The sequence below is a fragment of the Neovison vison genome, chromosome 12, assembly GCF_020171115.1.
Source record: "Neovison vison isolate M4711 chromosome 12, ASM_NN_V1, whole genome shotgun sequence".
NCBI classification, from domain to species: domain Eukaryota; kingdom Metazoa; phylum Chordata; class Mammalia; order Carnivora; family Mustelidae; genus Neogale; species Neogale vison.
This window is the reverse complement of record NC_058102.1, coordinates 45,928,971-45,950,211: the sequence shown is the minus strand read 5'-3', so window position 1 is coordinate 45,950,211 and position 21,241 is coordinate 45,928,971. Positions and strand designations below refer to the sequence as shown.

The 21,241-nt window shown below is 37.2% G+C and overlaps 1 pseudogene; it reads left to right on the top strand.

Moving 5' to 3' along the window:
• Positions 1-15,427: 15,427 nt before the first annotated feature.
• On the top strand, positions 15,428-15,485 carry LOC122892829 (annotated as a pseudogene).
• The last annotated feature ends 5,756 nt before the right edge of the window (positions 15,486-21,241 follow it).

Genomic DNA, 21,241 nt, shown 5'->3' with positions numbered 1-21,241 from the left:
TCGTCTGACTTCTCTTTCCGTTCTCTAATATCTTTAAAAGAGAAATTTTAAATTCTGATGAAATCTGAGAGCTTTTCCTTTATGGATTGTGTTTTGGTGTTGTTTGTAAGAACTCTTTTCTTAGCTCATGGTTGCAACAATTTTCTCCTATGTATTCTACCAAAAATTTTACAGTTTTAGGTCCATGACTCATTTGGAGTTACTTTTTTATATGATACAAGGTAAATATTGAAGTTAATTTTTTCCTTTTTGCTGTAGCACCATTTGTTTAAAAGACTATTTTCTCTTTATTGCTTTGTGTTTGCTTCTTTGTTGAAAATCAGTTGTCTACAGATGAGTGGTTCTACTTTTTTAAAAAATATTTTACTTATTTATTAGAGACAGAGAGCGAGTGAGAGAGCAGGAGCAGGGGAGCAGAGGAAGAGGGAGAAGCAGGCTCCCCACTGAGCAGGGAGCACAGCTTGGGGCTTGATCCCAGGACCCTGAGATCTTGACTGAGCCAAAGGCAGACACTTAACCGACTAAGGCACCCAGGTGCCCCAGATGAGTGCTTCTATTTCTGAACACCATTCTATTCCATTGATTTGTCTACCTTGATACAATACCATACTGTACTGATTAATGCAATTGTATAGTTGGTGTTGATGTGTTGGTCCTTCACCTCTGTTTTTTTTCCAAAATTGTTTTGGCTATTTTAGACTCATTTATATATGAATTTTAGAATCAGCTTGTTATGTCCATAAAAATAATTTTTAAAAACTTTTCTAGAATGCTGATTGCAATTTCACTGAATCTATAGATCAATTTGGGAAGAGTTGACTAACTATTGAATCTTTCAACCAATAAAAATAATATAGCTGTCCATTTACTTAGGTCTTCTTTATTTCTTTCAGCAGTGTTTTACAGTGTTTAGTGTACAGGTCTTTTGCCAGATGTTTTTCTAATTATTTCATGTGTTTGATGTTATTTTAAATGATGTTTTAAATTTCAATTTCTAATTAATTATTGCTAGCATATAGAAACAAATTATTTCTCTCTTGATCTTGCATCCTATAACTTTGCTGAACTCACTTATCAGTTCTAATACCTTCTTTGTAGATTACGTAAATTTTTTTTACTTTATTACATCATCAGTCAGTAAAGACAGATTTCTTTCTTTCTAATTTGGATGTGTTTTTCTTTCTTTTTTTTTTAAATTTTATTTATTTAACAGACAGAGATCACAAGTAGGCATAGAGGCAGGCAGAGAGAGAGGGGGAGGCAGGCTCCCCGCTGAGTGGAGAGCCCGATGCGGGGCTCGATCCCAGGACCCTGGGACCATGACCTGAGCCGAAGGCAGAGGCTTTAACCCACTGAGCCACCCAGGCGCCCCTGGATGTGTTTTTCTTTTTCTTGCCTTCTTGCACTGGCTATAATTCCCAGTACAATGTTGAATAGAAGTGGTTAGAATTGACATCTTTGCCTTCTTCCTGATCTTTTTTGTTGTTGAAAAAGAAAAAAAAAAAAAAGAGGGCACCTTGGTGGCTCAGTTGGTTAGACATCTGCCTTTGGCTAAGGTCATGATCCCGGGCATCCTGGGATTGAGCCCCACATTGGGCTCCCTGTTCAGTGGGGAGTCTGCTTCTGCTACTCCCCCTGCTTCTGCTTTCTTTCTCTCTGTCTCTCTCTGTCATATAAATAAAGATAAAAAGAGTAACCATACACATATTTGTCTCCATATGCCTTGAATATCTCAAAAAAGATATGCCTTTGAAGAGAGAAACAGGATTGGATTGGAAAAGGGACAAGAAGCATACTTTTTGTTGTTTGTTGTTGTTGTTAAGAACAGGGAGCAAGGACCCCGATGCGTAGCTCCATCCCTAGACCCTGGGATCATGACCTCGCCATTCTGAGGTACTTAACTGACTGAGCCACCAAGGCACCCCTGAGAAGCATACTTCTCACTGGATACCTTTTGGTATATATTTTTTAAAAGGAGTCATGTAAATATATTGCCTATTCCAGAAAATAAATAAAGCTTAAGAAAGAAAAATTAGGGGCGCCTGGGTGGCTCAGTGGTTTAGGCCTCTGCCTTCTGCTCAGGTCATGATCTCAGGGTCCTGGGATTGGGCCCCACGTCGGGCTCTCTGTTTGGCAGGGAGCCTGCTTCCCCCTCTCTCTCTGCCTGCCTCTCTGCCTACTTGTGATCTCTCTCTGTCTATCAAGTGAATAAATAAAAATCTTAAAAAAAAAAAAAGAAAAATTAAGTGTATAAACAGAATTTGCTTTAAAAATGACTTTTTTTTGCAAAGAAACATCTTAAGAATGTGACACAAGGGATCATAAAGTTAAAAATTAACAAATGTAGATTTAATCATTTATGAATACTTGAGAGTAAATAAATAATTTTTGCAGCAGACTTTGAAAGAGAGACATGAACAGAGGGTGAAGTAGACATTTTAAGAGGAAGATATATGCAATGGCATGAAAATGGGAAGTGGCAAGTTTTAGCAAACAAATTGACTTGGCTGGGGGTGGGGAGGGCACAGGGCCTGGTACAAGAAATAGGAAGGAAAAGGTAAGTGCTTTGCAGAAGAATTAAGACTAATATAAATGGTAATTTTGAAACATTCAACCCAGTACCAACCTAACCAAGGCACATATTTAATGTCATTATCTTAATTCAGCTAACAGAAATTTTAATAAGTGCCTGCTATTATTCACCGGGTCCAGAGCTAGGTGTTACATAGACATGATCCCTGTTCTAATAGGGTTTAGTCTAGTGGGCACTTCTGGGCTTCAACAGAGTAAACAACCTCCATGGTCCCCCAAATTCTGGCTATGTATTTAGTCTAACATTCTCTGAACAACCCTAACCCTTTGTCCATCCTTAGACCTCTCCATCTCTGTAACAATTTAAGTCATTACTCCAATTGCTTGACCCTCTCTCCTCCTTTCTTTCCACATTTATCAGTATAGGATAAGGATTGAGACTGAAGACTGAGGCCAGATGTCTGGATTTGACATTTTATGTTGCATTTCCTGGTGAGACTTGGGCCATTTACTTAACTTTCTTTGCCCAGCTTCTTCATTTATAAAATAAAGATAATAATAGTATGTACCTCATACGGATGCTGAGAATGTTAGATGAGTCATTACATATAAAGTGCTTAGAACACCCCCATGATGGTAAATTATTAATATTAGCAGTTATTACTATTAGCAAAAGGTTTTGCTTGTGTCATTTCACCCAAGTGTGTCATGTCACTAATCCTTCCCACCAACTCGTTCCCACCTCCTCCCATCTGGTGATCTTTTAATAGATGATCTCATTTTTCCCACAACATATTGAACAACATTCTCCCTGCTTGCCAGTCTTCTAGAATTATAAACATGATCAAGAACCTCCCACTTAAAATCTATCCTTAATTGTGAGCATCTCTTTTTCTTTTTTATTTTATAATCAAATTTATTAAAAGTCCACACTGGAACCTCCATGTTCTTCTATTTTCCCTTCATTCCTCAAATACTACAGTCTTCCGCTTGACCCTAACATGTCACAAAATTGCTTTTACCAAGTTCAAATATTTTCAAAATGCCTCTCCTATGTTTTTCCATTGTATCCTAGGTGCTCCTGACTACCTTAAAATTATAACTTTTTCAACACTTTGTATCCCCTCTAACACAGTATAATTTTTACTTCTTTATTTGGCTTATATCTGTTTTCCCTGGTTAGAATGTAAAATCAGGGAGAACAGGAATTTTGTCTCCTTTGTGTATTGTTATATCCGCAAGACCTAAAATAATGTTGGAACATCATAGGCACTCACTAAATATGCATTGAATGAATGAACACTAAATTGTGATTATTTATTTTTCTGTCTTCTAATTTAGGTCAGGAGCTACTTTGAAGACTAGAAGTGTTCCTCCTATCTCTCTACTGGCCGTTAACTCAGAGCCTGACCCAAATGAGAGTATGAATATGATGGGTTCATGGGGAGTCACTATGGTTCCAGTATTTTTTGGCAAATGCTTCTGGAGGATACTCCAAGGCCTGAGAAAGTGTTTTTTAAATTCTTTTCTGCGGGGCGCCTGGGTGGCTCAGTGGGTTAAGCCGCTGCCTTCGGCTCAGGTCATGATCTCAGGGTCCTGGGATCGAGTCCCGCATCAGGCTCTCTGCTCAGCGGGGAGCCTGCTTCCTCCTCTCTCTCTGCCTGCCTCTCTGCCTACTTGTAATCTCTCTCTGTCAAATAAATAAATAAAATCTTTAAAATAAATAAATAAATAAAAAATAAATTCTTTTCTGCAATCCTCAGCTCTAATGAGCTAGTATGAAGATTTTGCAAATAATGTAGATTTAAGTTGCCTAAAGAAACTGCATTAGTCAGTGGTCTCCAGAAAGACAGGACCAATAGGAGATTATCTATCTATCTATCATCTGTCTAGAGTTTTATTAAGACAAATTGGCTCATGTGATTATGGAAACTGAGAAGGCTCACAATCTGAATAAGACAAACAAAAAACCATACAGTATAGAGAACAAATAGATGGTAATCAGAGGAGAGGTCGGTGGGAGGAATGGGTGAAATAGGTAAAGGCATTAAGAGTGCACTTACTATCTGAGCACTATTATATGGTACTGTTGAATCCCTATCTTCTATACCTGAAGCTAACATAACATTGTATATTAACTACACTGAAATTAAAATAAAAGCTTAATAAAAAAATAGTTCTCCTGCTAAAATAAGTTTGAAAATGATAAGTTTAAACCAAAGACAGAGGAAGGAGGGGCACCTGGGTGGCTCAGTCGGTTGGGCTTCCAAATCTTGATTTTTGCCTCAGTAATGATCTCAGGGTCATAAGATGGAGTCCTATACTGGGCTTCATGCTGGCCATGGAACCTGCTCCCTCTGCCCCTACCCCTGTACTCTCTCTCTCGAAAAACAACAACAAACAGAGGAAGAAAGGAAGTACAAAGAAGGAACAGAGGACATAGAGCTCTCAGTGCACATTCAGATCCCTTGGGGAATTTCCATACTGATACCTGGGCCCCATTCCCAGAAGTGTCAGTCAAGGCTAAGGATTGCGCATAGACAGTTTTAAAATTCTTCAGGTGATTCTAATTATCAGCCAGGGTTGAGAACCACTGGAATAGGTCATCCTTGAGAAATGGAACAAGGCAACAAGGGAAGATGTAGGTTAGTCTGTTGAGAGAGACAAAATGTCCCCAGTGGCTGCTTAAAGTCCTCTTTAGTAATACTGAGCCATAGACAGTCCTGTTACTGGCATTTTATAGGGATCACTAGTAATTGGATCCAGACACTCGAAGGGACATAAGAGCAAAACTAAGTAAGTACTTAATGGTTACTTTATGGGACACTAATAAGAGCTAAAAAATCAAAAAAGCCATCCTTCTTCCTTGAAGCTTTCTAAAAGGTTAATTATCAACCAGTTCTTTCAACCCTTAAATTACTTTCTGAAAGTGAATTAGAGAGAGGAGCCTGAATTCTATTAGGAGATTGTGGTACTACCATAGATTAATTCTTCTTATTAAATGGTACTCTGTTGTTCATTTGTCACCATGAAGAAGCTAACTTAATCCTTGTTTTGAGCTTGCATATTGAACAATTCTGGATAATTGCATGTAGAATGATAACCTTTATAACAGGCACAATCCAATACAGAAGAAAATTCACTCTTAGAATGCAATTTCAAATTCATAAAATGAAATTTAACATCTTAGAAAGAGGTATATGAGTTTTATGTTGTAGTATTATTATTCCCAAGGGAAATTTCCAATATTCTGTGATTCAGCATAGACTCAGGATAAACACATGCTACTCACACTGCCTAAGGCATTCTAGCAACCACATTTGATGTATTAGTAGATAAGTATTATTAATCAAAGTTTACACAGTGTTGATCACAGGTGCCTTGTTTTTGTTATTATCCTCGTTGTGAAATACTTTTCAAGAATAGAAAAACTCTCCATATAAAGAAGGACATATTATAACCCAGTTCTTTGTAAAGAATATTTTCATAAAATATATCGGACTTTTTTTTCCTTTCAAATTAACAGGTTCTTGTGAGCAAATCTGATGAACTGGTTTACCACGGGAATTGCTTTTTAAATTCCAAAATAAAAGCATTAAACAAGTTGACTTTAGCAGAAATGGATATTGCATTTTTTCTTCCACAAGTGCCAGTACTTTTTATTCTGCAATGATTTGTGTTCCCTGATATGCTTTATCTCATGCTTGACTGATTACAAGTGTGAAGGAGGGTTAAATGTATTTGCTATTGGCAATTTAGCATTAATTGTAATATGCTGTAATCCAAATTACAATCTGTCATTTCCAGTCAAATTGTGAAGCACTGTAATTGTATTTTAGAGTTCCACCGCCATTGATTATAGCTACCTCATTTGTGTTTTAATATACCATGACGAATTTGCAAATGGAAATACAATCTTGTAACAAGCCAGGAAACAAGTATTGTTCTTCCTATTATAACAGCTAGAAAATTATTTCTTAACAAATGAAAAGAGAAGGAGATGGTAAGACAGTAAAGAGAATTCATTTAAGGATGAAAAGGACACAAAACTACTTCAGTTTTCTAGCAGTGCAAAAAAATAAGTGAGCCATAAATTTTTTGAAAAAAATTTTTTAACAAAACATTACAGAAATATTTTTAAAATTTTTGAAATCTACCCATACTAATACAGATTGCTCTAGTTTATTGATTTGAATTGGTGTATAGTATTCCACAGCTTATACAATATTCTTTCCTAGGTGATCATTCACATTGTTTTTACTATTACAAATAATGCTGCAGTGAGCATTCTTATAAATGACTCCTCATAACATGGGGAAGATTCACTAGGGAATATACTTAGTAGTGGGATCTCTGGGTTGCAGAGTATGCCTATCTTCTATTTCACTTAAAAAATCCCTGGGTGATTCAGTCAGTAAAGTGTCCAACTCTAGATTTCAGCAAAGGTCATAATTGCAGGGTTGTGAGATCAAGCCCCTTGTCAGGCTCCATCTCAGCAGGGAGTCAGCCTGAGATCCTCTCTCTCCTCTTCCCTCTGCCCCCTCCCCCAGTCACACTCTCTCCTTAATGTAAATAAGTAAGTAAGTAAGTAAGTAAATAAATAAATAAATAAATACAATTTTGAAAAAATTCTGATAAGAACACTTAACAAGAGATCTACCCTCTTGACAATTAAAAAAAAAGATTCATTATTTGAGAGAGTATTTTGGGGAGAGGTTGAGGAAGAGGGAGAGAGAATCTTTTTTCCCTTCTCTCTTTAAAATAGTTTTTTATTTAAATTCAATTTACTTAACATGTAGTGTATTATCAGTTTCAGGGGTAGAATTTAGTGATTCATCAGTTGCATTTAATACCCAGTAGAAGGAGAGAGAATCTTAAGTACACTTTGCACTAAGCGAAGAGCCTGACTTGGGGCTTGATGTCACAACCCTGAGATCACTGCCTGAGCCCAAACCAAGAGTCAGGTGCTTAACTGGCTGTGGCAACCAGGTACTCCAAATTTTCAAGTATACATTATTGTTGACTGGAAGTATAATTGTACAACTAGATCTGTAGAGCTCATTCATCTTGTTTAGATGAAACTCTATGTATGTTGATTAGCATCTCCCCATTTACCCTTCCTCCCATTCCCTGGTAACCACTGTTTCACTCTGGGGTTCTGTGAGTTTGACTGTTTTAGATAGCTCATGTAAGTAGAACCATGTAGTAGTTGTTTTTCCGTGACTGGCTTATTTCACTTGGCTTCACTTCACTTATTTTTCTGTTCTTAAATGTTCACCCATGTTGTCACATATTTCAGATTTCCTTCTTTTTTTTTAAGGCTGAATAGTATTCTTATAGGTATATGCCACATTCTTTATCCATTTATCCATCAATGTACATTTAGCTTGTTTCCACATCGTGGTTATTGTGACTAATGCTGCAATGAACACAACAGTGTTAATATCTACTTAAGATTCTGATTGCATTTCTTTGGATAAATACCCCGAGTAGGATTGTTGGATCATATGATAGTTCTATTTTTTAATATTTTGAGGAATTTCCATACAGTTTCCCATGCATTGTTTTGCATTCCCACCAACACTGTGTAAGAGTTCAGTTTCCCCACATCCTCACCAACATTTTTTGTGTTTTTGTCTTTTTGATAATAGCTATCCTGACAGGTATGAGGTGATAACTCATTGTAGTTTTGATTTGCATTTCCCTGATGATTTGTAACAATGAGCATTTCATATGCCGGTTGGCATTTTCTATGTTTTGTTTGGAGAAATGTCTATTCAAGTTCTTATCCCATTGTTTTGTTTTGGGGATTTTTTTGGCTTTTTACATTTTTATTTTATTTATTTATTTATTTTCAAAATTTTATTTATCTGTCAGAGAGAGAGAGCATGCACAAGCAGGCAGAGGTGGAGAGAGAAGCAGGCTCACCGCCGAGCAAGGAGCCCGATGTGGAACTTGTTCCCAGAACCCTGGGATCATGACCTGAGCAGGAGACAGCGGCCTAACGGACTGAGCTACCCAAATGTTCCTAAGTTTTAATTTTTATTCCAACTAATTAACATACAATGTTATATTAGTTTCAGGTGTACATTATAGTGATTCAACAATTCTATACACCACTCTTCATGACAAGTGCACTTCTTAATCCCTATCACTTATTTAACCCATTACTCTACCCACCTCCCCTCTGGTAACCATCAGTTTGTTCTCTACGATAGGGACCATTTCTGGATTTCTCACTTTCTCTCTTTTCCCTCTGCTCTTTTGATTTGTTTCTTAAATTCCATATATCAGTGAAATCATAGAGTATTTCTTAAATTCCATATATGAGTGAAATCATACACTATTTGTCTTTCTCTGACTGACTTTTTTCACTTAGCATTATCCTCTCTAGCTTCATCCATGTTGTTGCAAATGACAAGATTTCATTCTTTTTAATGGCTGAATAATATTCCATTGCAAATGAATAACACATCTTCATCTATTCATCATGCAATGGATACTTGGGCTGCTTATATCTTGGCTATTGTAAATAAGGCTGCTATAAACATAGGGATCCATGTATCCCTTTGAATTAGTGTTTTTGTATTCTTTGGGTAAAAACCTAGCAGTGTGATTGTTAGATCATAGGATAGATCTTTTTAACTTTTTAAGGAACTTCCACAGTGTTTTCTACAGTGGCTGCACAAGTTTGCATTCCCACCAACAGTAAATAAGGATTCCTTTTTCTCCACATCACCCCAAACTCTTGTTTTTTCTTGAGTTGTTGATTTTAGCCATTCTGACAGGTGTGAGGTGGTATCTTATTGTAGTTTTGATGTGCATTTCCCTGATGGTCTAAGTGATGATGAACATTTTTTATATGTCTGTTGGCCATCTTTTTTTTTTTAAGATTTTATTTATTTATTTGAGAGAGATCACAAGTAGGCAGAGAGGCAGGCAGAGAGAAAGGGGGAAGCAGGCTCCCCACTGGGCAGAGAGCCCCAGGTGGGGCTCAGTCCCAGGACCCTGGATCACGGCCTGAGCTGAAAGCAGAGGCTTAACCCACTGAGCACCCAGGGGCCCCTGGATGTCTTCTTTGGAGAAATGTCTGTTCATGTCTTTTGTCCATTTTTTAAATTGGTTTATTATTATTTTTGTATTGAGTTGCATAAGTTCTTTATATATTTTGAATTATTAACCCTTTATCAAATATGTCATTTGGGGGGTATAGCTCATATTTGCAGTCAAATATGTCATTTGCAGATATCTTCTCCCATTCCATAGGTTGCCTTTTAGTTTTGTTGATTATTTCCTTTGCTGTGCAGAAGCTTTTTATTTTGATGTAGTCTCAATAGTTTGTTTTTGTTTTTGTTTTCCTTGCGTCAAGGGATATATCTAAAATAGCTGCTATCGCTGATGTCAGAGAGGTTACTGCCTGTGTTCTCCTCTAAGATTTTTATGATTTTAGGTCTCATATTTAGGTCTTTAATCCATTTTGAATTTATTTTTGTGTATGGTATAAGAAAGTGGTTAGTTTCATTCTTTTGTTGTCCAGTTTTCCCAACACCATATGTTGAAGAGATTATGTTTTTCCCATTGGATATTCTTTCCTGCTTTATCTACGACTAATTGGCCATAGAGTTGTGGTCAAGTTCTTAGCATTTTTAATTAATAATTTATAGTTCTACTGTTGAGATCCAGTACTTCCTTGAAGATTTTGGAGATGAGTCCCTTTCAGATATATGATTTGCAAATATTTTCTTCTCTTTCATAGATTGCCTTTTCACTCTGTTGTTGCTATTGCTGTTCAGAAGCTCTTAGTTTGATGAAGTCCCACTTATTTATTTTTGTTTATTTTGCCTGTTCTTTTGATGTCATATCCATAAAAGCCATTTCCAAGACCAATGCCATGAAGATCTTCCCTTATGTGTTCTTCTAGAAATTTTAGTTTGGGGTAGTCTCTAATTCATTTTGAGTTGATTTTTGTGTATGGTATAAGATAAGAGTCCAAAATGTCATTCTTTTGCGTGTGGATATCCAGTTTTCCATCACCATCTGTTTAAGAAACTACACTTTCTCAATTTTGTATTCTTGAGGCCCTTGTTGAAGATGAGTTGACCTTATAGGTGGTGATTTGTTTCCAAACTCTCTATTCTGTTCCATTGGTCTATATGACTGTCTTTATGTTAGTATCATACTGTTTTGATTACTGTAGCTTTGTAATACATTTTGAAATCAGAGAGTGTAAAGCCTCCCATTAAAAAAAATTTTTTTTATTTGAGAGACTGACTGAGAAAGAGAGAAAGTATGAATGGGGGTAAGGGCCAGAGACCACCCATAGGGCTCGATCCCAGGACTCTGGTATCATGATCTGAGTCAAAGGCAGTTGCTTAACTGGTGCTCCAAGCCTCCAATTTTGTTGTTCTTTCTCAAGATTGATTTGATTATATGTGATATGGTCTTTTGTGCTTCCATATGAATTTTAGAATTTTCTTCTATTCCTGTAAAAAAAAAAAAGGCCAATGAGGCTTTGAGCTACATGGATGTTTACAAAATATTACATGTTTTAATCCATGAACACAAGATTTTTTTCCATTTGTTTGTGTCTTGTTTAATTTCTTTCTTCAGTGTTTTGTAGTTGTCAGTGTACACGTTTTTCAGCTCTTTAGTTAAATTTATTGCTAGGTATTTTACTCATTTTGATGCTATTATAAATGAGATTTTCCCCAAATTACCTTTCTGGAAAGTTTGTTGTTTGCATATTGAAATGCAAATGATGTTTTAAAAAATTGTTTATTTAAGTAATCTCTGCACCCAGTGTGGGGCTCAAACTCATGACCCCAAGATCAAGAGTCACATGTTCTTCTGAGCCAGCTAAGCACCCTAAAATGCAACTGATTTTTGTGTGTTCAATTTGTATCTCATAATCTTAATGAATTTATTTAATCATTATAAGTTTTTTATGTAGTGTTTAGGGTTTTCTATATATAAGATCATATTGTCTGCAAACAGTGATAATTTTCTTTCTTTCTTTCTTTCCAATGTGGGTGCTTTTTATTTCTTTTCTTACCTAATTGCTCTGGCTAGGAGATTTAGTACTATGTCGAATAAAAGTGAACAGCCTTGCCTTGTTCCTGATCTTAGAGGAAAAGCTTTCAGTTTTTTTGTTTTATTTTGTTTTGTTTTTTACCACTGAACATGATATTTAGTTGTGGCTTTTCATATATGGTCTTTAGTGTGTTAAGGTAATTTCCTTCTATTCCTAGTTTGTTGAAAGTTTTTGTTATGAAAGGTATTGAATTTTGTTAAATTTTTTTTCTACATCTACTGGGCGAATCATGTGCTTTTATTCTTTATTCTGTTTATTGTGGTGTATCACATTAGTTGATTTTCATGTTGAAACATCCTTACACACAAGGGATAAATCCCACTTGACCATGGTATATGATCCTTTTAATATGCTGTTAGTTTCTGTTGGATAGTATTTCACTGAGGATTTTTTCATGTATTTTCATCAGGGATATTGGCCTGTAGTTTTCTTTTCTTGTCTGGCTTTGGTATCAAGGTAATTGTGCCTTATAAAATGAATTTGGAAATGCTTCTTCATCTTCTACTTTTTGGAATTTTTTGAGATAAGTTGGCATTAATTCTTCTTTAAATATTATTAAAATATACCAGTGAAGCCATGTGGTCCTGGACTTTTCTTTCTTGAGAGGTCCTTGATTACTGATTCAGTCTTCTTACTAAGAATCGGTCTATTCAGACTATCTATTTCTTCATGATTAAATTATGGTATGTTATATGTTTCTAGGAATTTTTGATTACTAATTCAATCTTCTTACTAATTACAGGTCTCTTTAGACTTTCTATTTCTTCATGATTTAAATGGTATGTTGTATGTTTCTATGAATTTATCCATTTCTCCTAGCTTATCCAATTTGTTGGCATGTAATTGTTCATAATTATATTTGGTGATCATTTTTATTTCTGAGCCATCAGTTATAACATCTCTTACTTTTTATTTTGAGAGAAATCACAAGTAGTCAGAGAGGCAGGCAGAGGTGGGAGGTGGGGGAAGCAGGCTCCCCGCTGAGAGTAGAGAGTCCAGTGCAGGTCTTTATCCCAGGACCCTGAGATCATCACCTGAGCCAAAGGCAGAGGTTTAACCTACTGAGCCCCTCAGGTGTCCCTTGGTGGTGGGTATTAAGGAGGGCACGTATTGCATGGAGCACTGGGTATGGTGCATAAACAATGAATCTTGGAACGCTGAAAAAAAAAGATAGGCTGAGGAACTGAATAAACATTTTTCCAAAGAAGACATATAGATTGCCAACAGGTACATGAAAAGATATACAACATCACTGATGAAAGATGCTCAACATCACTAATCATTAGGGAAATGCAAATCAAAAGCACAATGTGACATTACTTCACACCTGTTAGAATGGCTATCATCAAAATGATAAGATACCAAGTGTTGGTCAGGATGTGGAGAAAAGGCAACTCTTGTGCACTGCTGGTAGAATATAAATTCATCCAGTTACTATGGAAAATAGTAGGAGGTTACTCAAAAATTAAACATATGTCTATCATATGATCCAACAATCTCACTTCTGCATATATATCCAAAGGAAAGGAAATCAATACCTTGAAGAGATACATGCTCTCCCATTGGAGCATTATACATAACAGCTAAAATATGGAATCAAACCATGTGTCCATCTACAGATTAGTGGATAAATAAAATGTAGCATATGTATATATTTATATATGTAACACACAATAGAAAATTGTTCAGCCACGATGAAGAAGGAAATGTTGCCATTTATGATAACATGGATGGAACTTGAAGATATTATGCTAAGTGAAATAAGTCAAACAGAGAAAGACAAATACTGTATGATATCACTTATATGGGGAATCTAAAATAGCTAAACTCTTAGAGACATTAGAATGGCAACCTGGCAACCGCCAGGGCCTGGATGTTGAGAGAAATGAAATGTTGGTCAAAGGGTACAAACTTCCAATTATAACTTATAATGAATAAGTTCTGTGAATCTAACGTATAACATGGTAGTTATAGTTAATAATACAATGTTACATACTTAAAGGTTGCTAAGAGGATAGATGTTGAATGATCTCACTACAAATAGGAATGGTAATTATGTGAGTTGATGGAGGTGTTATCTAATGCTACTGTGGTAATCATTTTTTAAAAAGATTTTTATTTACTTATTTGACAGATCACAAGTAGTGAGAGAGGCAGGCAGAGAGAGAGGAGGAAGCAGGCTCTCCATTGAGCAGAGAGCCCAATGTGGGGCTTGATCCCAGGACCCTGAGACCATGACCTAAGCAGAAGGCAGAGGCTTTAGTCCACTGAGCCACCCCGGCACCCCTGTGGTAATCATTTTGAATATATATTGTACCAAATTAATATGTTGTACATCTTAAACTTACACAATGTTGTATGCCAATTATATGTTAGTAGTACTAGAAGGAAGTAAAAATAAAAACAAATACCCCCCCAAGAATATAAAGCATTTAAAAACACATATAAAATAGCTTATGGGTCAAAGAAGAAATCATACAGAAAACTAAAAAATACTTAGAATTGAATGATAAGTGAAAATGCTACATACTGTGGGATGCAGAAGAAGTGGTTCTCCTGGCATTTTACAGATTTAAAGTTTGTATTAGAGAAGAAATAAGGCTGAATAATAAAGAGTTAACTTAAGAAATTAGAAAAGGGGGGTGCCTGGATGGCTCAGTCATCAAGCAGCTGCCTTTGGCTCAGGTCATGATCCCAGGGTCCTGGGATAGAGCCCACATCGGGCTCCCTGCTCAGCAGGAAGCCTGCTTCTCCCTCTCCAGCTCCCCGGTGCTTGTGTTCCCTCTCTTGCTATCTCTCTCTGCCAAATAAATAAAATCTTTTTAAAAAATGAGAAAAAGAAAGAAAGAATAAAATCCAAAGAAAACAGAAGGCAGGAGGAAGGAAATAATAAGAGAAAAATTCAATGAGAGAGAAAGCTGAAATATAATAAGGAGAAAAAATAAGTTCCGAAATTGGCTCTATGAAAATCTTAAAATACAAAACCTTTGGAAAAATTTTCAAGGAAGAGGAAAGCACACCAAGCAATGTCAGGAATGAGAAAGAAAACATAACTATTGTTACATTAGAAATGTACAAGATAACAAGAAACTATTATCAATAATTTTATGCCCATAAAGTTGAAATATACTAAAAATTGAGAGTATGTGTGACAATATGACTTAAGTAAGACTGTAGACCACCTAGGTCAACTTGACTTAGATGGTTGTTCAAGGAAATTTTGCCTGAAATGGATGTTACTATAAACAGTAGTTAGTTTCACTTCTTTAGAAAATTCCCACAGATCAATTTATCTGAGATAGTAGACTATTGACTTCCACAATTAGCTTGCAGGCATCCACAACAATTTGTACTTGCAGCAAGTGACAACAAAAGTCACTTCAGGACCCCCTCTCTCTGTCACCAAATTTTAAAGATTTTATTTATTTTTATTTATTTATCAGAGAGAGAGGGGGGAGAGAGCGAGCACAGGCAGACAGAATGGCAGGCAGAGACAGAGGGAGAAGCAGGCTCCCCGCCGAGCAAGGAGCCCGATGTGGGACTCGATCCCAGGAGGCTGGGATCATGACCTGAGCCGAAGGCAGCTGCTTAACCAACTGAGCCACCCAGGCGTCACCAAATTTTAAATAATTATATCACATATTTGCCTGATCCCAATCATTTCCTTGCCTTGAAAGACCCATCTTAAACCAGTTGAACTCAGAACCCAAAACTCAGTAAGTATTCCATTTCTGAATTCTCCTTTCTGATACATTGCTAAGATTTGCCAAGTTGTGTTCTCTCTTACTGAAATAAATTCTGGTTGTGCTCGCTTCGGCAGCACATATACTAAAATTGGAACGATACAGAGAAGATTAGCATGAAATAAATTCTGGTTAATGACTTTGCTTTAATAGCAGGGCTAGTGATGTTTTGGGGAGCTCAAAGGATTAATTCCTTCTTTTTAAATTTTTTTTTAAAGATTTTATTTATTCGACAGAGAGAAATCAAAAGTAGGCAGAGAGAGAGAGAGAGAGAGAGAGAGAGAGAGAGGGAGGAGGAAGCAGGCTCCCCGCGGAGCAGAGAGCCCGATGTGGGGCTCGATCCCATGACCCTGGGATCACAACCTGAGCCGAAGGCAGAGGCTTTAACCCACTGAGCCACCCAGGCGCCCCTAATTCCTTCTTTTTAAAAAGTCTCTCTCTATGTATTAAAAAATTCTGGTGCTCTTCATTCTTTGCCAAAGCCACATCACAGGGATAGCTCAGGTCCACTGGGTAAGGAAATATATTTCACCTTTTTATTTAAGGAAATATAAAGTCACCTTGAGAAGAGGTGGGCATATGGAAGGGATAGGTAAGTTTGGCTGTTTTAGCAATCTACCACAACGATCTAGAAATCCTTTACCTCCATCCCTGCATTTTACTAAAATATCTAATTTAGAGATTGGTTGATTTGTCAACGGTTAAACAATAGTTAAGTGGTAGCACTGTTCTTGATTCCATTCCTAGATATTCCTCTTCAGGGCTTCTCCCATGTGTTCTTGATTCCCATAGTTCTTAGCACACTGTACTGACACAGTAAGTACTCCAAGTACTAACTCAGTACTGACACAGTAAGCACACAGTAAGCACTCAGAAAACACGGGGGCTTCTCCCACGTGTTCTTGATTCCCATAGTTCTTAGCACAGTGTACTGACACAGTAAGCACTCAGAAAATGTAGAATTAGTGAGGGGCGCCTGGGTGGCTCAGTTGGTTAAGCATCTGCATTTGGCTCAGGTCATAATCCTGGAGTCCAGCATCGGGCTCCCTGCTCAGCAGGAAATCTGCTTCTCCTTCTCCCTCTTCTCTTCCTCTGCTCATGCTCTCTCTCTTTTGCTCATTCTGTTTCTGAAATAAAAATAAAATCCTGGTGGGGGGACATAGAATTAGTGAATATCTACATTTTTTAAAACATTTATTTATTTTTCAGAGAGACAGAGAGTGAGAGATGAGAGCACAAGCAGGGGGAGGGTCAGGCCAAGGGAGAAAGAGAAGCAGGTTCCCCACTGAGCAGAGAGCCCCAGGTAGGACTGGAGCATAGGACCCTGGGATCAAAAGCAGATGCTTAACTGACTGAGCCACCTAGGTATTCTGAATATTTACATTTTAAAGGAAGAGAACAAACTCAATTTAGAAATTCTTACTGATATCCCACCCTTCAAGTAAAACATTTATATTTATTTGTATAGAATAAATGGAGGGAAGGTTTGTGGCTTGAATTCCTCAGTTTTCCTCATAAAAGAATAGATAGAATTATCAGGCATATCTTCAAAATATCCTTTTAAAAAAGATTTTATTTATTTGAGAGAGAGAGAGAGAGAGAGAGAGAGAACACTAGCAGGGAGAGGGGCAGGAGGAGTGGGGGACAGGGAGAAGCAGACTCCTCTCTGAGCAGGGAGCCCAAAGCAGGCTCCATCCCAGGATGCTGGCTGGGGTCATGACCTGAGCCAACTAAGATGCTTAACCAACTAAGCCACCCTGGTACCCTCTTTAAAATATTCTGATTATAAAATATATAGATATATATTCTGATTATTAGATGATTTTGAAAGTAATATAGAGGCAGTGTTATGGATAGGGGGTGCTTTCTCTGGGTTCTTCCCACCCTCGAACATTATGAGAATCTGGCAGGGTTTCCAGAGGGAAAATTCAGTGGGAAGGTGGGAACACCCCCTACTCCCTGGACCCAGGGCTATAGCCCCCAGAATTTCGTATCTGCAGCTGGTCTATGCCTGGCCTCCAGCAATTCATAAAGATTTCTAGTTTGGACTTCCTGCTCGTTTGTGTGGTGCTTGATGACTTTTCCAGTTAAGTTGCCAAAACTTCTGATGCAAAAGAACACAAGTTCAGAACTTGCATGCCATAACATTTAAAGATTAAACCACTGATGGGTTGAGGAGATAAATTTCAGAAGATTAAATCACGTGCCCCACTGTATTGTGGGTAAGGATTCACCCAAGACTGTCTCCAGATACCATATTCTCTACCACCCTCTACTGCCGAAAGGAAATCCAATTTCAGTATAAGAACTTTCTGGCAAGAGGGAAGAAAACCAATATAAAATTTCAGACAATAAAACCTGCCCAAAGTAAAGAATGGAATTCTTCATACAGTCCTAGCACTTTGGCATTTGGTATAGAATCTATACTGTAGATCCTTAGGGCTTTTTGTTTTTTCTCTTGTATTCTTTATGCCCTTCATAAATAAGGAAATCCAATAGTTCATTTAAGACGTTCACTCTAAAATATTCTTAAATTTTAATAACAGGATTAGAAGATATGATTCTTGAGTCTATTTGCTAACTGAATTAGGTCCCATGTATACCGTATGTCTTAATGTTTAATATTGACTCAAGGTTGGGGGCATGAAGTAAGAGAAAGTACGCTTACTATGCATGCATATGCTGTTATGTAGGAAATGTTCACATATGATGCTTAAAAAGCTTTTACACATAAACATACCTCGAAATTTTGGATGGAGTAGTTAGATGGCAACAACTGTTACTTTCAAGTGTTCAGTTTATGTAGATATTTGAATTTGCTAGTTTTATTTTCCATTAGCTTCATCAGAGTATGAAAGAGAAATGTTGTAGATTCATGATTGTTACATTGATAATCCCTTTTCTTCCCAAGTAGCTTATAAATTTCCTTTTTTCTTTCTTCATTTTATAAACAGTAAAAAAAAGCATTTAACATAAATTTTCATGACATATTAAAGGAGAGAAAAATGTGACTGGGTAAGCAATGAAGTGGAGAAGGAAATATGTGATAGTGGGTAATATGTGCCTTTGGTAGAAGGAAACAAGAATACCTCCTCAGGCTTAAACAATAATTACATTTCTCAGTAGTTAGCTCTGTTATGATTCAGAGATAAACGGAATGATACACAGTTTGGGAAGCTATTTGTTATTATTTGCCTGCAGATCTTTTATTTCCAAAGCATCATAGTGCCAGAGAAGAAATAAGGTATATTCAGGCTGTCACTGAGTCAATTGTCACAAACAATTGATGATTTTTCAGAAACTCTCTCCATATAGGCATGCCTCAGATTCAGAGTTTTTGTTGGTGTTTCAGTAGCTCTTTGCTTTTCCAGTTCACTCCTGCAATTCTATACAGACTCCTGACTATCACTGCTATCATGAAGAATTGTGGAGAAGACTTCCAGAAATTTGATGTTCAGGCTGATTCTTAAAAGGATGAGGAGCCATTTCCTGTTTGAATTGGGGAAAGCAAGGGCATGCCAGGCTAAAAGGGCTTCATCAGCAAAGGAAGAAATAGCATAGGAGTTCAGAGAACCATAAATGGTTTGGCGTCATGAATGGTAGAAAATAGGCTGAGGAGTTAAGTCAAGGAAGGGGCCTGGCTTTCACCTCATCAGATGTGGATGAAAAATTAACAAATGATTTTAAGGGGATAATGACATTGTTATTTGAAAAAGAAAAATATATTATCACTGTGTTTCATTGTAAAGAAAGGATTATAAGAGAGCAATACTTTAGGCAGGGAGTACAAGGAAGTTGGTATAGTCATTATGGGTGAGATGGCAGTGGCCTTAGATATAAGGATAACTAAAGCTATTACTTTTCTTTTTTATTTTTTTAAGATTTTTATTTATTGATTTTTTTAAAAAGATTTTATTTATTTATTTGACAGAGAAAGATCACAAGTAGGCAGAGAGGCAGGCAAAGAGAGAGAGAGAGGAGGAGGAAGCAGGCTCCCTGCTGAGCAGAGAGCCCGATGCGGGACTCGATCCCAGGACCCTGAGATCATGACCTGAGCCGAAGGCAGCGGCTTAACCCACTGAGCCACCCAGGCGCCCTTATTTATTGATTTGACAGAGAGAGATCACAAGTGGGCAAAGAGGCAGGCAGAGAGAGAGGGGGAAGCAGGTTCCCTGCTGAGCAGAGAGCCCAATGTGGGGCTCGATCCCAGGACCCTGAGATCATGACCTGAGCTGAAGGCAGAGGCTTAAACTACTGAGCCACCCAGGTGCCCCAAGCTATTACTTTTCAATTGCATTAAGGTTGAAGCAAACTTTTCAATTCCACCCCATTTTCCACCATTCTACAATGGTGTCCCAGACGTAGAGGCTGTTGACCCAATAAGCATCTTTCCCTTCTCTGTTAACTGCTTTCTGATATTAAGCAAATATACTTCAGGTCCCTAGTATATTCCCAGAGCCATACTAATCTATGAATGAGAATGAGATGCAATTCTGGCCAGTAAGATTTGAGAAAAAGAATCTTAAGGACTTTTCATTAGTCTTACCAAAGGAACCCACGAAAGCAAATATCTCTCTTCTGGCCTTTGCATGTTTTTGTAGAAGGATGTGATTAAGGATTAGCCATCCTGAGACCGAGTGAACAATTTTAAGACAAAAGACAACATTCTGCAAATGAAAGAGCAGAAATATGGCAAGAAATTTGATCTTTGATGGCTGTGTTGAAGTGGTGAATTAATCAGTCTTGAAACTACCCTATCTCTTGAATTTTTATGTAAGACAAATATCTACTAATTACAATTTTATTTGGATGTTCTGCTTCTTGCAGCCAAAGGCAGCCAAACCGATATGTATGTAAAAATATGTAACTGAATTAAGAAATACCCCAAATACAAACTTGGAGATTTGTAAAAGAAGTATGGGTATATCCATATACCTTTCACCCACTTTTCCCTAAAGGTAATGTCTCACACCAGGAAATTGATATTGGTACAATCCATAGAATCTACTCAGATTTCACATTTTATATGCACTTATTTATAACTGTATGTACATGGTGTATATAGTGCGCAACTTTATCTTGTGTGGATTCATGTAGCCATCACTATGATCAAGATATAAAACTGATCACTATCAGCACCTCCACAGGCACCCCTTTTCCTTCCTCTCCAATCCCAAACTCCTGGAACCACTAATCCGTTCTCTGTATCTATCATTTTGCTATCTTGAGCCTGTTATGTAAGTGGAATCCCACAGCATGTAACCATTTGACATTGTTTTCACTCAGCATCAGCATCTTGAGATCCATCCAAGTTATTGCATATATCAATAGTTCATTCCTTTTTATTGCTAGGTAGTATTCCATGGTCTGGATGTACCACAGTGTTAAAGGACATTTGGTTTGTTTCCAGCTTTGGCTATTAAAAATAATGCTTCTATGAATATTAGTGTAAAGGTTTCCGTGTGTACATAATTTTCATTTCTCTGGGTAAATGCTCAGGTGTACACTTAATTGCTGGGTCATATGGTGAGTACATGTTTAATTTTAAGGAACTGCCAAACTGTTTTTCCCATAGTGGCTGTACAATTTTATATTCCCACCAGCAATGTACTAATGATTCCATTTCTCTACATCCTTACAAGGATTTGGTGTTACCACTATTTTTATTTTAGACACTCTAATAAGTATGTTTTGATAACTCATTGTAGATTTAATGTGCATTTTCCTAATGACTAATGAAGTTGAACATCTTTTTTTTTAAGATTTTATTTATTTATTTGACAGAGAGAGAATGCATAAGCAGCAAAGGGAGAGGAAGCAGCAGACTCCCCACTGAGCAGGGAGCCCAATGTGGGGCTTGATCTCTGGACCCCAG